This window comes from Alligator sinensis, unplaced genomic scaffold, assembly GCF_000455745.1.
Source record: "Alligator sinensis unplaced genomic scaffold, ASM45574v1 scaffold169_1, whole genome shotgun sequence".
Lineage (NCBI taxonomy): Eukaryota > Metazoa > Chordata > Crocodylia > Alligatoridae > Alligator > Alligator sinensis.
Genome location: NW_005841924.1, coordinates 419491 through 436482, shown reverse-complemented (window position 1 = coordinate 436482; position 16992 = coordinate 419491). Strand labels below are relative to the sequence as shown.

General features: G+C 40.5%; 1 protein-coding gene across 1 annotated transcript in view; it reads left to right on the top strand.

Moving 5' to 3' along the window:
- Positions 1-16992, top strand: part of TMEM131L (transmembrane 131 like) — a 153067-nt gene that overhangs the window by 1766 nt on the left and 134309 nt on the right. The window contains exon 2 of the mRNA XM_025198521.1: positions 9200-9243. The gene's annotated coding sequence lies outside the window, so the exon portion shown is untranslated. The remainder of the gene's footprint in view (positions 1-9199; positions 9244-16992) is intronic.

Here is a 16992-nt window from a genome sequence, read left to right as displayed (position 1 = left end):
ATAGGCCAAAAAGAGCTTTATTTTTTTTTTTCTGATCCTAGGCTAAGTTTGCTGGGCTGACTATTAAGGGGAAAAAAATCTCAGTTGTAAAGTGAGCAATCTTAATGTCGCAACACATTAAACATGAAACCACACAGTGACAGTACCTGGTTATTTTTTACAGTAAAGCAGCAATTCAGAGATGGTAATTATAATGTTTACTTGCTGGGAAGAGTAGGACCACTTGGGAAGGACTCTATTTGGATGGATCTTCCTTGTAAAAGAATGACTTAAAATTAGTCTTGTACTTCACCTGACATTTATTTGTTATTTTGCTTACTTCTGTGGAAGCAATAGGTAAAGATCAGGAGAATGTTTTCATTTCTCACAGATTCTGCATTGGATGTAGAAAAAGAAAGTGGCCTTCTAATTTCAACTGTCACAGTGACTAATATGTAAAACAGTTTTGCACTGGCTTTCTTTTCTCAGCTTGAAACGCTTAGTAGGCTTTTACTAGTCAGGTGGTAATACAATGGAGTAGGAAGTCCTGGACCTATCAGCCAAGTACCAGGGCACAGTCTTCTTAAGAGGCATAGCCTTACTACATAGCTGCTGGAATTCCTCCATCATGCAGTTGCTGGTCTCAGCACCTTTCTTTTCAAGCTTTTGGCTTGTAAATATGATCATTTATAAACCTGCTTCTCTAACTAGCAGGAAGGGGGAAGGAGATTGTGTTTTAACCACCTTACCCACAGACCCTCTTGGAAGGATCACAGAGGGGAAGGGAGGGTTATTCTTTTCTGCTCACTTCCCTAGTCTCTATTTGTTGGGGTTTTCCTTCATTGTGAACAGCCTCAGTGCCGTGGTTGTCGTCGTCTTATAGATTTTTCCAAGAAGTAGCAGAGAGAAGTGACATAATATTGGCAGTTTTGATATTCATTACACAGTTCTGAAATTACAGCATGTGTGGAGGCCGGCTTAGAGCCAGGCAGTGCTGGCCAGGCCGCAGGAAAGGGGGTGCTACATCGAACAGGCTGTGCCTCTGCCCCTGGGAGCAGCTTTTGGCACCCAGCATGCAGGGAGGAGCCCTGCCGGGGCACCGAGCCCTGCTGCTGCCGGCCCGGGGGTCAGGTACAGTGCTACTGGTCTCGCTCATGCCCAGGTGGAGTACGGCCCAGCCGGCCTCCACACATGTGCTTGACCAGACTCCTGGCAGTCTATTTGTTACATATTGGGTGAACTAGGAGCAGGAGTAGCAGTAATGGAACCAACTATTTGTAGATGCAAAGTGAGGTGGCACTGCTCTTCTGTATCTTGTTATCATTTTTTTTTTTTTTTTGGTAAATGGGAATTTAAACTCCACAGAAATCTGTTGTTCAGTGATTCCCCACTCAGGGGAAATTATCTTTGCTTGCCAGTAGCAAAGTGGGTTTTTCATGGTTTTGTTACCTTTACAAGAACTCCATTTCATAGGTCACAAAACTGAACAATACTGACTAGGCAGAATCCAGTAAAATGAATATTTTCCTTATTTTCAAGTGCTATGTAATTCTTATTTGGAAGAAAATATTCAACTACTGGCTTCATTATGGGATGAAAAAATTGACATTTTTCTAAAAGTAAGTGCTAATGAAGACTTTAAAGACTGAAAACATCTTCACTGCAATATGTAGTTCTTTCTGTCCCGAATACAGATACTCATCAAATGATAGCTTAAACATCTGCTACTGCGGATAGGGTTTGAGTTGGAGAGTTAGAAGTTAATATGATCAGTGTTCTTTTCAGCCATTAAAATCCTCCATTCATATCTTTGTTATCAGAATCAAGAAACTTAGGTGGGGTGGGGGAAGGGGGAGGGAAAGAATTTGAATTGAAGAGAGAGAAAATTTACTCAAAAGATTTGTATTTGCTTTATGGTCCCTCTCATAGCTCTTGTCTACTTGAGCTGTATCAAGTTCATGCTTTTTGCCTAACCTTCAAGGACCTGCCCACCTCCATCCCTCACATCTTTGCTTTCATTTCCCTTTACTTTCTTCTTGTTTATGCACCTCAAAAGCCCCCTCCCAACTTCCCCCTTTATATGTAAAGTATGCTTTGGAAGTCATACTTTTTTTTTCTGTGCTGCTCCCTTGTCTTGGAATCCCCTTTTTTAGTTTCTGATTCCTCTGAAAATACCCACCAATCCAAAAACCTTTCAGTGATGACTACCCTTTCTGGTCTACGTACATGCAGTCAGTAGAGTAACTAGGGGGAGGCAAGCAGGACACCAAAAAAAAAAAATCAGCCCCAGCTGCTGATTTAGAAGGGTTGCCAAAATGGTGGCAACAGCAGTAGTCCATGTCTCGGGGGGAGCCCATGCTGCTACACCTATAGCTGGGAGCTTTGAGTCTCTGGGATCAGGTAAAACTCTTGTAGCTGGCACAATCCCACACCACTCTTTGACCTCCTTGTCCAGGGTGCCGAAATTTCTAGTTACACCTCTGCACACAGTACGTGAGTCTAGATCAACAGGGGACTCAACAGTGCTCGATCTTTTTTTCCATGGGCTGGCTGGGTGGTGCGTGGTTTGTCCACGGGTTGTATCTGGTGCGGGGGCAGGAGGGTGGGGGAAGCCCAACCTTGATTCAGCTGTATGGGAGAGGAGGGAGCATGGCCTGACCCTGATTTGACCTCCATGGGAAGGGGCATGGCCCGGCTATGATCTGGCCTTGTGGGGAAGTAGAAGTAGGCTCGCCCTAATCTGGCCTCATGCTGGGGTGGGGATGTGACCAGGCTCTTACACAGCTGCATGGGGCTTGGGAATTTTGACAGTGGGGGAAGGGTAGTAGTATTAATTGCTACTGCTTGCCCAGTGCTAAATTTCCTGACTCATGGGGAGACCTGTGGGCCAGATGCCATGGCTCTGAGCTGGATTTGGTCCCTGCAGGCTGGATTTGGCTCATGGGTCTGGGATTGAGCACCCCTGTTCTAGATCATGACCTGAGTACAGCGTGTGTTCGTGTGCGAGCTTGTTAACATTTACTCCCATTTGTAGTTGAGTATTTAGCACATCGCTAGCATTCTGTCAATAATAACTTACAACCATCTCCATACCAGTGTCTCTTTTTGCAGTTTATTTTGGCTTTTGGTTTTACAATTGCTCCCTTTCTGAATCTGACTTGGACTCTGGCATAATCTTGATTTCTTTTGTTCCGTGGTGGTTCTTGAAGGTCTCTTGTAGGGAAGGGAAGCAGGTGGGCTCATACTTGTTTTCAGGCCTCTCTTATATACTAGAAGGAAACAATTTTTAAAATCCTCCTTATTTATAACATTGAGAATTTAGGCTATCTTGAACAATTACAAAAGAATGGAAAACTGATGGGATTTTGATATCAAGGGGGGTGGCCTGATTACAGTCCTGTCGTTTTTATTCACACTCTTTATAAATCTGTGGTTTTGTTTTTAATTTTCTGACAGGTATTAATTAAAATACTAGGGAGAAAAAAATCTTTAAAGGACTTGCCACCTAAAATCTCTGAGGCCTCCAACATGGAAAGAAACACTGTTACAATTTTTCTAAACACAGTTAAACAAGCGAAAGGAAAAAAGAATTGGGAAAAGGATAAGACTCATCCTTTTATGAGTCTTTATATACTGTATTTTATACAGTATAAAGTCTTTATATACTGTATATTAAGTACTGTACAGTACTTTATATACTGTATTTACTCGAATAGAAGATGACCCCAATTATAAGGAGAGCCCTCAATATTTAGATTCCATATATGGAAAATTTATAAGTTTACTATCATTTTCCAGGCATAGAATCTAATTATTGGACATGTGCCTTGAATTTGTCCCCTTCCCACTGCTACAGCTGGGGAAATTAAATCTGGGGGATCAGGTAGCCTTCTCTCTGCTTCCCCCCCAGTGTTTTCCCGTGGGAGCCCCTTCCCCCTCCCATTACTGTCAGACCCTGCTCTCCTTGAGCACGTAGAAGTGAAAAGCAAATTTAAAAAAAAAAGTAGCCTTGAAATTAAACATGGTTGTAGCAATTTGCATATAGTACCCATAGATGTAACTCATCCAGAATTGATGCATTTTACTGTTTTTGAAAATGCTGCAAGTTTTAGCACAGGTGTTTCATAAACACAATTTTGAGTAGCACTAGTGTCTGGGGAGAATAATGGGACTATTCTGTTCTGAAAACATAACAGAAGAGTTATAGAAGAAATCTGAGGCATTACCAACCATCTTCAATTATTTTAAAAGTGAGTGGGCTTTCTATATGTTGTCATATTTGTACTAGCTGATTTGGCTAATTAGCCCCCACTCATGACTGGAACTGGGTGTTCTTGTCACGAATTCTGGGATCCTCCAAAAGTTTATGTGCAGGTGAGGTGCAGGGCAACCTGGTTTGACTTCACTTTGTGCAGGATGGGGCCACACTAATCATATGTGCCAGGCTGAGAGAGGGTGTGCAGAGTTTGCCCACTGTGGGCCATATGTTTTATAGTCATGCTCAGTGTTGACTCCATTTAATTAGTTTCATAGTTGGCTTTGATTGCAGTACTGAGCACATGTTGCTTTTGGCAGCAGTTTAATGATAGGCAGTGAGTGCATCTATGTGTTCATTAATGCGCTGTAATTGGTGTTAACTGCGTAGTAGCGCAGGAGCATTTTTTTTTGTGATGCTAATGCACAGTAGACTAATTCTTCTGCACATTAGCGCATTAGCACGTTTTTTTTCCTGCCGTGCCAATGCACAGTGGAATCAGTCTACTGCTCGTTAAGTGTCACATGTAGATGTGCCCGGTGTATTTAATCAGATTTCCTTGTATGCTATTATAAGATGAAGGGCTTTTTCCCTCATGTCCGGGGGGGTGAGTGAGGGGGAGGAAGGGGAGGGGAAACCTCATCTTGTATTCAAGTAAATATGGTATGAGCACAAAAACCTGGAAGGGAGACACAAACATGACTTGTTTTCCTTGTCAGGTACCTTCTGAAAAAAAATGTTAGCAAATTATTAATGTAGTGCTTCTTAAAGCTGTATATTCTGGTAATCACTTCCAGAATTCAAAAAATCAGTGGCATGCTAATTAACAATTTGCAGGGAAATCTTAAGTAGGGAAATAATTCCTCTTTGCTACCTCAGATTCATAGGGGGAATGTGTTTGTTTTTTTTTCTAAAATACTTTCAGTTACAAGTAAATCCTGGGTATGGATATTGAAGAAGGCCATGAATAAATTATCAAAGCTAGCTTGCTCTGTGCTTTTTCTTTGGAATCTGAGACATTGCCAACCATCTTAAATTAGTTTGAGGCGAGTAGATTTTTAAAAATATTTTGTCACATTTGTACCTGTTAGGTATTAGAGACTGTTGAGATTATCTGTCAGAGATGTAAATCAAGTCAAATTCATACTTGTAACAGGTGTTAGGAAATTTCTATAACTAGTGATTTCTCATTACACTTGGCATTTTCAGGCTTTTGGAGTAAAATTGGAGAAAAATGGAAATGCAGTACTATTCATCCAATGTGGTCAGCAGCAGCTGGAATTCCAGCTGTAACTCTACTTATTTATTTCTCGTCCTGTTGTCCCTTTTCATGTGTCCTGAGTTTTTCTTTTTTTTCCCTTTTCCTTGGTGGATTCTACTTTGGAACTGTAGTTGGTAAGGCATCATTCTTCGTTCCATGTGCATAGCCCCAATATTATTAATCTTTTCTCTTTTTCTATTTTATCCATAGATCATATACTGGATTTCTTCTGTAGCTCTTCTGTTACTTTTTCAGGCTGGAATAGTCTTATTATCCTCCTCAAACAGTTCTGACATGCTTCTAATTTATGCACACTTTTAGACAACAGCATTTGGGCCTGTAGAGTAACACATTTTTTACATTTGTTTTTGTAATTTAACTTTTTGTTTTTTGTTTTTATCTGGAAGATGAAACGTTTCAAAATGATTCAGAGACTTGGTTTGATTTACTGATTCTGATGTCTTTATCACTGTCTCAATTTGCTATTACTCTACTGTCCAAATCTGTAAACTCTTCAATGTCCTTTTTTCCGTTGTTATTGAATAATGATTGGGACTCTTGTTTTCAGTGTTGAGACTCATTAACTCTGTTTTATATTATCTGTATCTTAGATCTGATTTTTATACCAGTTTCTATGAGGAACTGATTTTTGGGCATATTTTCCTTGTTCCTAGATACTTATTTTTATAATCAATTAAAATAAGCCATGAACCAAGGGAAATTAAGCAGGGTGAAAACCTGCCTTGGTTACAGAGGAGTATTGGCCATTTGTTATTAATGCCCTGATTATTCTCAGATCTTTTCTTCGGTCTACACAATGCCAGATGGTAAGGACCTGATTTCAGTTCAGTTCACATTGTTTAATGAAATGTCAGGAGTTAATAAAGTTAACCACCATTCCTGAAATTAAATGTGTAACTGAAATGTGACTAGATAATGCTGCAATATATCTTTAGCTCAAACATATCCTGTTAGTTAAATACAAGGAGTATATAAGGTTTTCCACTTTAAATCAGGATTCATCTGAGTGTATTTAGTTTTCATCAGAGTCTGAGACTGACTTAAGGAAGATACAACTTGTGTTTCTCTATATAGGCTGCTCTACTGCATCTTAAAGTCCTTATCTGAGCTTCAGGGGGTGTGTGTACACAAGATGTGTACTATGGAGTAGACTGATTAACTCTACAATAAAGTCTTGGCATCTCCATGTGCAGGGCTATTAGGCTGGAGTAAGTTAGTAAACTCTGCAGTAGGGTAATACTTGTAACTACAAGTACTATCCTGCTGTGGAGTTTTTTACTTTGGAGCACCACATATAGACACTGAGGTGGCTGACTGCGGCATGAGGGTGCTTTTCAGTGCAGGTGCTGCCTGTTGGATAGACCCACATTGGAGCACCCTCATGCCCCAGCCAGCTGCTCCACAGCACATTGAGCCAGGTCAGAGTGGCCTTGGGCTGGCAGGCTGACCCCCTGGGCCCCCTGCTAGCCGAGGCTACTCCGACCTGGCTCAACATGCTGCTCTCTTGGGTACATGTGTAATTATAGCGCCTGGGAGCAATGATATGCACATGTAGATGTTCCTAGGGTATGTGTCAAGGTGGTCGAGACTGGCTCGTGCAGGGAATACAGAGGCTGTCCTCTCTTAGCTAAAACCTGATAGCTCCCATAATGCCTGTGTGACTCTCCCAGGTGCTTTCTAGCTTAGCACACACAACTGTTTATGTACAGGATGCTATTTGGGATCCTGTTAATGGGCACTCCAAATGCTGGTAACTCTAGTTAGGCTGATGCTGAGGGGGTATCAGCCTAAATAAAGAATCCTGACAACTATCACAGAGTTTTCTGTTTTCCTTTCCAAGCGAAGTTGAGGGAAAGATTGTAGAATCCTCAGACTACTTTAATTGTTGTCAGTCTTGTTCTAGGCTTAGGTATGGAATGAAGACTGCCCTGGGTTCATTGCTTAATGATCTGCTTCTGATCCTGGACGAAGATTGGATGTGCATCTTCTGCTTTTTAAAAATGACTAGAAGATGCTTTAAGTAATATTACCCATGATTTACTTATCTGCTGATGCTAGTAAAGATAGGTGGCATTGTACTACAGTGGTTGTCTTTCCCTCTTTTTTGAAGATCTAGTAACTGTTCTAAACAGTTGTTCCCATCTCCTGAGGTTCTTTCTTGTCCTCTCAGCTTTCCTTGCTCAGTGGTCTTGTGTGGTTGGGCAGACAGGTGTGCCTTCAAGTATGTATGTAGGTCATACACACCTAGTAAGCTCCCATTTCAGTGAGCCTGGATACTGTAGGTGATTGCCTTTTCTGTTGTCTAGCCAAAATTGAAATGTGATTCATAGGTAATTTTTTGGGATGAGTTGTATTTTTTTTATATAGGTAGCATGGGACAACAAAGGGAGGACATGATAGAAATGACCTTTTCTGTTGATTTTGGTGAGTTTTCGTACTTTTTGCCATTCAGGTTTACAGTGTATGTGTTTTTTGGAACCTGCATCTACCTCTGTAATAGCTAAGGAAAACTAATCACTCGTCGGGATGATTGTGACCTTTTCTGAAAACAGTCTCATGAAAGTTGTTCTTTTCTTTCATCAGTGCAAACTGAGTTGCTGTAATGCATTCTATTTTGAATTGCATGTTAAAGCCCCTTGAACACTTCAGCTGGTAAAACAAGTAGGCAGCTATTGTCTAAAAAGGGTTTTCTTTGGGGACTTTATTCACTTCTAGTCATGGTTCAAAGTGTCTGGGTTTGAACTGCAAACTGTCCCAGCTTGTTTCCTTTGCATCTCTTCACTCTGCTTCTCTTCTTGCATCTTATTCCAGCAGTTGAGGGCAGCTGTGGTGTTTGAACTTACAGTCCCTGAAAATATTTGTGTACTTCAGTGCTTGGTGGAAGGCCCTGTGATTAGGAAGCTGCTTCCTTGCCTTTAGTCTGCAAATAGAAGTTGGGTGAATTTCAAGGCAATACACAGTCTGCTTTCCTATACGTTGGCCCATGAATGCATCGAGGGATGGCAAATAATTTGGGTAGCAATGATTTCAGTCTTTGTGTTTTGGGAATTTCTAATGTTAGTGTTGGCCTATCTTTAATTTTTGTAATGCTTTTAATAGATTGAATTTTGCATGCACTAAAGCTCCTGACAAGTGCATGTGTTTAAACTAAAATAAGTAAATTAGAACTAAATTTGGAAAAAAAAAAGTGGAATGGCAATAAAATCTGAAATCTTGAATCGAGTTTGTTTATTTACTTAAGTGTGGAGTTTTTTAATGCCTAGTGGAACCACTTAAGTAACTTTATAATTTGTGACTTTTTAAAATAAGTTCTTAATATATTCACTTCAGTAAGAGTAGGCACAAGGGCTAGGTATACATGTTCAAAAGCTCCGAGGTAGAGTCAGAGTTATGCGGTTTTTCTGCAAGCAGTGTAATTTAGATTGGTAGGGAACAGAACACACATTAACTCCTTGGTGGGGGTGTATGTGCAAATCTTAGGCTGGGTTCCACCATTTTTAACTTGGTCTGTGCGCTAAACTTCTGTTCTGCTACAGGTTTTGTGTGTTGAACCTGTGTTCTGTTTGGGTATAGACTGGTTTTCGATCACTTATACCAGTAAAAGTGTAGTATCTGTACCTGGCCAAGATGTGCACAGTATTATAATTCTGAACACCTCTCTTGGTATTTTTTCTGTTCATTAGGTTGACTCTGAGGAGGATGTGGAGGAACATCCACAAGAGCAAAGGTAAGCGAAGTCCAACCATGAATGCTACAGCTCATTCCAGTGTATAAACCACTTTAGAAAATATTGAAATGCCATCGAACAAAAATATTCTGATTTATTGTGTTTAGGTTTATTAATATACTTTTCATGGCTCTTGGCATGACAGTTACAGCAGGGGTTCTTAACTTTTTTCTTCCTGAGGCCCCCCTAGCAAAAAATGTCATGGCCCACCAGTGCCACAGCAACTGTTCTGCATATCCAGTATGCAGGGCGGGGTATAGGTGAGGTGTGGGGGGGAATGGGGTGTAGGTGACATGTTGTCTCCCCAGATTTGTAGGGTCCCACAGCGGGCACACAACTGCAGCCTGGCTGAAACAGCACAGGTAGGAGCCATCTCTGCAGCCCACCAGGTAGGACCCAGCACAGGAGGGTAGAGTGGGGCGACAAGACTTGCCGCTGCTACTGGGACCCCTGCACCAGCTGCACTGCTAGCAATGCAAGGAGTAACAGACCGGGGGGTTCTGGGGGCACACTGCTCTCACCTTGTCTTGCCTCCAGCCGCTTGCATGCCAGGCCATGGCTCTGCCTTGCTGCCCTGGCCCAGCTGCTGCCAGTGCTCTCCTCAGGCTGTGGCTCTACCCTGGAGGGGTAGTGAGGTGAGGGGTAATGCAGACCCCCTTAAACCTGCTTATGGCTCCCCCAGGGGGTTGCAGATCCCCAGCTGAGATCTGCTGAGTTACAGCATTAGGAGTTTAATACTAATATAAACTTAACTGTTGTCATTGAAACTAGAAAATAAGATACAACCTGCATAAGACAGAGAGAAATCGTCCTTTGCCTGCCTTCCTTTCTTTTTTACCTTTTCTCTCTCAAACACATTTAATTCTTTTTTTGCAAAAAAATAATAAATATTTAGACATTTGTGAACTGGCTTTGTGTACTTTTCATGGGACTGGTTGAGCTAGGAATCAGCCTTAAATCCCAATGGCAAATTGTAATATTCTCCGTGTTAACATTATCCAAGTGTTAACACTCAGATATTAGTGTTGGGCAGAGTAAAAGAGTTATGATAGGGAGAAACCTTGTTGCTTTCTTACCATAGTATCATGAACTTCCAGTTTTTGAAAACAGATAAATAGGTAATGCAGTCATCTGTATTGGTGTTGGATCTCCTGTTCTGAAGGATTGTATAATATCTGCAGTATTTATAGATTGACTAAAAAAATTGTTTCCTCTACTACTTTTATATCTACCAATAAAACAGTTCCTTCCTTTCATATATATTAGTGTGGGTGCAACTTCCTGTGCTATCTGTCCTACAAATAATGCAGCTTAAAATAAACCTACTTTTTAAATCTTATTCTAACAGTGATATGATAGCTGTGGTTGTCCAGAAACTTGCTTCCTCTAGCCCATTGCTAGTGAAACACAGAACTTGTTAGTTATTCGTGGGGTGGCTTTACAAGACGATCTCTGTGTCATCATTGAAAATAGTTTCTTTTTTCTCTAATGTCTGACAGAATGACAAGAATGGTATTAGGAATATAGTAACAGAAATATAGAGCACTACTTGCAGTTCCTACTGGTGTGCTGTGTGTTTCATAGTCTCAATGTGTAGCTGCTGCGCAAACTGCTTAGTTTGGTAGGCAGAATTTCAGTCATGTTTCCTGGTAGAGAAGTAGGAGTCGAGTCTTCCCTTGTTATTCAGGCAAGTCTTTTATTGACGACAGTGCGTGTTTTGCCTGAAAATGACTGAAATTGTTTTTCCCTACCCCCCCTATGGTTATACCTGAAGCTTACTAAGTTTTTTTTTTTTCTGTACAAAGTTTTCAATGTATATCTAATCAAGTTGTCCTTGCTGAGACGTAATTGGGAACAACAGTGCCAAATGACATAAAGAAGATATTTTCTGTGCTTCTCGTTAGTGGCCAGAAACATAAGCCTTAGAGGGGGAAAAAATTATTTCCTGTTTGCTTTCTTCGGAAGACAAGAGTGACTCTGGTCAGAGTGCAGTACTGGTTTCCCTTGCCAACCATGGTTTTGCCAGCCACGGTTTTAAGTATCCACACTTCAAAGAAGGGGAGGGTTCAGTTGGGAAATACACCCCCCACATCTCCCTTGGCCCTGCTCGTGCCTCTCACTCGTTCCCACAGCCCCTGCTTCCCAGTCCTGCCGGTTTTCCCAACCACGGGAACTTTCAGGAACCTCTAACCCCTGTGGTTGGCGAGGGAAACCTGTAGTAATACAAACATTGTTGAAACTGAAAATCATTTGTGATACAATGCAAGGATTTCAGCCAGTTTAACCATTCATGTTGTTTAAAATATCTCAATGGCCAGTCCATTTCACATGTGGACTCCTGTTATGAAAATATAATTTGTCAACTTTACTGATACCTGGTTGAAAATGGATGTCAGCGACTGTAGTACTTTGTTGCTGCTGGAGGCTTATCTAAGTAGCTCTTGTTTGACTCTTGATGAGTCATTTAAACTTCTTTTTGTATGTGCTACTGCATGTGAAAGTTATTTGGACATTATAAAGAAGGGCTAGAAAAGAGCTTGGAAAAATACTAATAAAGTAGGAGTCCCCATTTTACTTATTTACTTTGTTTCCAGACTGACTTTCATTCTTTTGGATTATCCTGTTGTATGCTGAAAATCTGGGAATTTATTTTCTTTTCCTATAGCAGAGTGGACAAGAGCCTGAAAGCTGCAGTATGTCTTATTGATTTGCTGGTAGCATACTTTATCATGCACTCAGCAATATACTGTAATAAAGATACAGCAGGCAGTCATGAGAGAACTCCCAGAGCATTAGAAGCAAAATTCACTTTGTTCTAAAAGTAGCACGTGGAACAGAAATTAATGCTGAAGGTGAATATATAGCAGTCCCCAGGGCTGAAGCAAGCAGACAGGTTCAGCATCTTGGGACATATGCAAAAAAAAAAAAAAAGCCTTATGTTATCTGTAGTTTTGAATTCTACTTTAATGGGTTCTTTTGGGAGCTTGTTAATCTAATTTTAGAAAGAATGTCACTAAAGCATTAACAGTCTGTTAACTGACTTCCTGTACATGTTCATCTTGGTATCATCCATTTCAGATGTTGGGTTTTTTTGTTTTGTTTTTTGTTGTTGGCTGGTTTTTTCCGCATGTCAGGAGCACAGAGGAATGGATTTATTATCTTTGTAATCAAGTTCCCACATTGGCTGAAGCGGAGACCATTGGGAAAACAAGAATATGGAGATGGTTGCCAAAAAACATTTTGTCATAAATTTTGGAAAGAACCTTTAATGGATAAGTCAGAAGTGGATTGTTTGGAACTCTGTAGGCTGGCAGTAGCTTCAGTGAGATGAGAAAGGAGATGGTGCTGGTTGCCTAGGTTACAACCTCAGATTGGAGACTCTTTGGTAACTTTCCTCTATTTTTTGGCTACCTCAATAGGAGTCAAGGGTAGGTAATGATGCCAGCAAGGAGTTAAATAGTTGGATATATTATTTTGGACCACACTTTTCAAAATTAAAAGTTTTTCTTCTTTGGAAAGGGCCTGACATGCAATTTTAAGTTTCTAAAAAAAATAAAATCCTGCCTTTGGGGAGGGGGAGTGAAAGATGGCTTATAAAAGGAAGTTGTCGTAGGTTGTTATCAGCATATGAAACTTGATGACAAGAGGTGACAGGAAGTTGCTATTTTTGCAGTTTGATGAATCTTCAGTATAAATAGCTGAAAGTGGACATGCAAATACTACTTGTCTTAATTAAGGCAAGATAATGCCTGTAGCTTATCTCAGCTTGCTAAACTAAACAGAGATGATACAGTAAAATATGCTGAATCTTCTGGCCAGACGCAATTTAGCCGGGGACAAAAATGCAAGACCAAAAAGTGAAGTTCAGACAACTGAAAGAGGTCATATGATGAAGCAAGCTTTGATAAAGGCTCTTCTTGATATATAGAAAACACTAACTCTTAGGGGCAGAAGCTTTCTAGAACTGGTGACTTTGGAGGATTTAGCTATATTTGTTTTTGTCATCCAGCTTTTTCACACTAGGGCATGCGTATACCCAGAGAGATATAGTATAGGCAAGTGATAAACAGAGACCAAAACTATTGAAATAACCACATTTTGACCTTAAATAACTAGTCTTTGGAATAGACAGGAGAGAAGGACATCTTTATTAAGATTTGTTTTTAAAATTGTTTACAGTTTTAACACTTTCAAAGAGAAAAGTCCTCTGACTCTTTCAGTTTGTGGTTTTAGAGAGAAATTTGCACTAAAATTAGATTAATTTGTATAAAATGAGTGTTGCTATGTCTGTGCACCCTTATGTGATAGAGAGATGCAACAGTTCTTAATGAGAGAAGAAAACTCTGAATAGATCTGTCTTGCTCTTCAGCTGTTTCATATATGTTACTAGTGAATTGCCTGTCAAGAATAATGGGGAGGGCAGGGATGGGGGTGGAGGGGGAGCTTGATAACCTTAACCCTAACCCCCACCCGCCCACGACGCCACCACCCAGAGAGGGGGTGGGGGCAGGGCGGGAAGCTTGCCCCACCATCTCCTCTTTCCCCTTTTACCAGCACCACATGCTGCTGCTGCCTCTGAGGAGTAGGGCCGGGGGGAGGGGGAACAAGGCCAGCGGTGCTGGCCTCATATCCTCCGCTTCATCCCCGCTGTCATGGCGGCACGCCACCACCATCACCTCCTGTCTAACGCTTTTGGAGCACTCTGATTGTTTTTTTCAGTAACTAATCAGAGTGCTCCAAGAGTGTTACGGACAGACAGACAAACTATTTTATTATATTAGAATATTACTAATAAATAGAATAGAAGATACTTTGCCCAGTAACTGAAACATATTAACTCTGCTTTTGTCTTGTGTAAAAAATAAAATAATAATAATAATAAAAAAAAATCAGGTAACAGAAAAGTTATGAATGTGACTCCCATACCTCAGGTGATTTTATTGTGATGAACTTGCTTCTTTTCTTTTATGTAAGAGGGCATATGACCTAGTGGAGTGGAGATGTTTGCTGAACTGGAAGATATAAATTTAATTCAAAACAGCCAAATAATTCAGCGGCTAAAATAAGCATTGATGGAATTCCATCTTCTTTCAGCTGTTAAGAAATTCCCTTTGATCTCTCTGGTCTTTGTTTCCTTTCCTTTTCCGTTTTTTTTTTTTCTTCCCCTGTGAAAATCCAGGCAAGAAGTTTGAAGGTGGATTGATTTATTTATTAGATTTATGCTCCATCCTATCCAGAAGGCTCACAGCCGCTTACAGTAAATAAAACATGTTAGTGTTGTATGGTGTTGACATGGTATTTTTCATGAAGCTGGCCAGTGAAAGGGAGTTGACATTACCACAGTGTGATGTAAGCTATGCTTGAAGCATTTATAATAAATTTTGAAAAGCACACAATTTACCAGGTGCCTGAAGGACAATAAAAGAGTTAAGTGCTCCGTAATTCACAAAAACTTGAAAAGCAATTAAATATTTGGCTCTTAATGCTCCAAAATGTACTAGTGCTCCTTGGTGGCAGTTGCTAATCAGAAAGTTAAAAATTGACCTGAAAGAATTGGCACACTTCACATTGGACAGTGGAACTGCTACAAATGAATTTGTTGTTAATGCCAAATTATTTATTTCATAATTAGTTTATTGAGTGCCAGAAACCCATTTGTGCCTGTTGGTAAATATATATTTAGAGTAACAAGAATCTTTATGCAGTTTTTAAATAACGAAATAAAAAAGGCTGGCACACATCACCTTTATGCAGTAATTCCTCACTGCTTGGTTATGGAGAGGCAGTAGTATGGCAGACTTAAGTTTAAGGGAGTATACATCATTTTTTTTTGGTTTGTTTGCTTGGTGCCCCACCAAAAAATTGGTGGGGGAGTGGAGGGGGATTAATTTGTGTCAACCTGAAATGAATTTTTCAAGTTTTCTTCTGGGAATTAAATACTGACAAAAATCATCATGGGTCTTATGAAGCATTTGGCCAAAAAATTATTTATTTTGTGTCCCTGTTTATACTTTCTCTTTAAAATTAAGTCAGATTGAAGTTTCCAGTGAAGATTAATTGAAAATGAAAAATTGAAATGGAATGCTCTACTTTTAGAATATCAAAATAAAATATTGATACTTTTTCCTGAAATCTCCCTCCTATTGTTTTCAATAGAGCTATTTTTGAATTTTGCAAATTGTATACGTCACACTGAAACTGCATTTTTATGTAGGTAGACTATTAGGAAAAATGTATGCAGCTTTATGTAGGAGATGCCTTTTAATCGCAGGTTAGAAATTGAGCAAGTATTTTTCATAATTGTCTAATAGATCTAGCGTGCGCGCTCGCTCGTTCGCTCTCGCTCTCTCTCTTTCTCCCCCTCCCCTTTTCTAAAAGAATGTCTTTTTGTTAAAGGCTCTTTAGTCTTCCTTAATTGGAGTGTATAACATCCCAGATGCCTCTGCATATATAGAATCGGTCCGTATTTTGAGATATACATATATATTCTCTTGTCAGGTTTTTTTTCCCTTTTTAAAAGAATATATCTTGACCACTGCACATTTCTTACAGCCCCAGCACATTGTCAGGGAATCCTCAATTCCAGTTTTACCACCATTTGAAGAAAAAGGGGCTTACTTTAAATTTACGTTTTGTTTTTCATGGTTCCTAAACTAAGGCACTAAAAAAATGCATTTGCATATTTTATTCAGGCAAAAATAATTTAAGTAGATGCATGCAGGTAATGTGCAGGAAAACAGAATGATCAGAAATGGGTTAGAAAAGAGTAAAAGTGTTCTTTGGGTGAGTGAAAAACTGGCCTTTGTTCCTTACTACTCCCATAGTATCTCCCAAAAGGATGAGATACTGTAGCTATGGAGAAACAGACGATGTGAAGGAAAGTTCGGTTATGACAGCATTTTCCTAGAGTTTGCAAAGGGATGGTGAGCAAGCTGGCAGCTTTCTGCCTTTGTTTCTTTTAGAGAGGGATGTGAAAGATCTGGCCCATTCAGGTAGTCCTGAGCGGCTTTTCTGGCCTCGTTTTCAGATCCATTTCACAGCCAGCACGCACAATATTAATGCCACCCCCTCCCCCTCCTTACCCACTGCCAAATTTCTGGTTTTGGATTGCCATTTGGCGTGCAAATTGACAGCAGCATGAATCCCCACATATTGGCTGCGCCAACACAGCAGCTCTGGCAGCTACAGCAAAAAGCCTGGAGGGCTGCAGCTGGATATGAGTCATAAGACTCATGAGAAACCCCTCAGGCTGGATCTAGCCTGCCAGTTCATTTGACACCCCTGTTTTAAAGCACCCTTTTCTTTCTCATATACTGTAATTCATTCACTGTTTAATTCCATCTTGGATTGCATGGTGTAGCACTACCCTTTATTTTGGTGATTCCCAAAGGTGTGCTGCGGCACACTAGTGTACTGCAAGAGCAGTAGAAGTGTTCTGCAAAAAATAATGCTTTGTCAGTATAGGATCTGGCCAATAGAGCTATGTTATCCAGTCCGTGGAGTCCCTCCTGGGGGTGGGGGGGTCCAGAGATTTGGTAGTGGGGGAGCAGTGGTAATTAATGTAGTGACTGCTCCCATACCCCAAATTTCTACCCCCCCCGTGGTGGGATATGGCCCATGGACTGTCCTGGCAGTGCTCATCTGGCCCATGAGGCCAAAAGGTTGAGTTACACGTGCGTGCACACACACACACTTTTTGGTTGTAAAACTTTGCTGTCAGTTTTAATTCAGAAAAAAATGTGCCCCCCC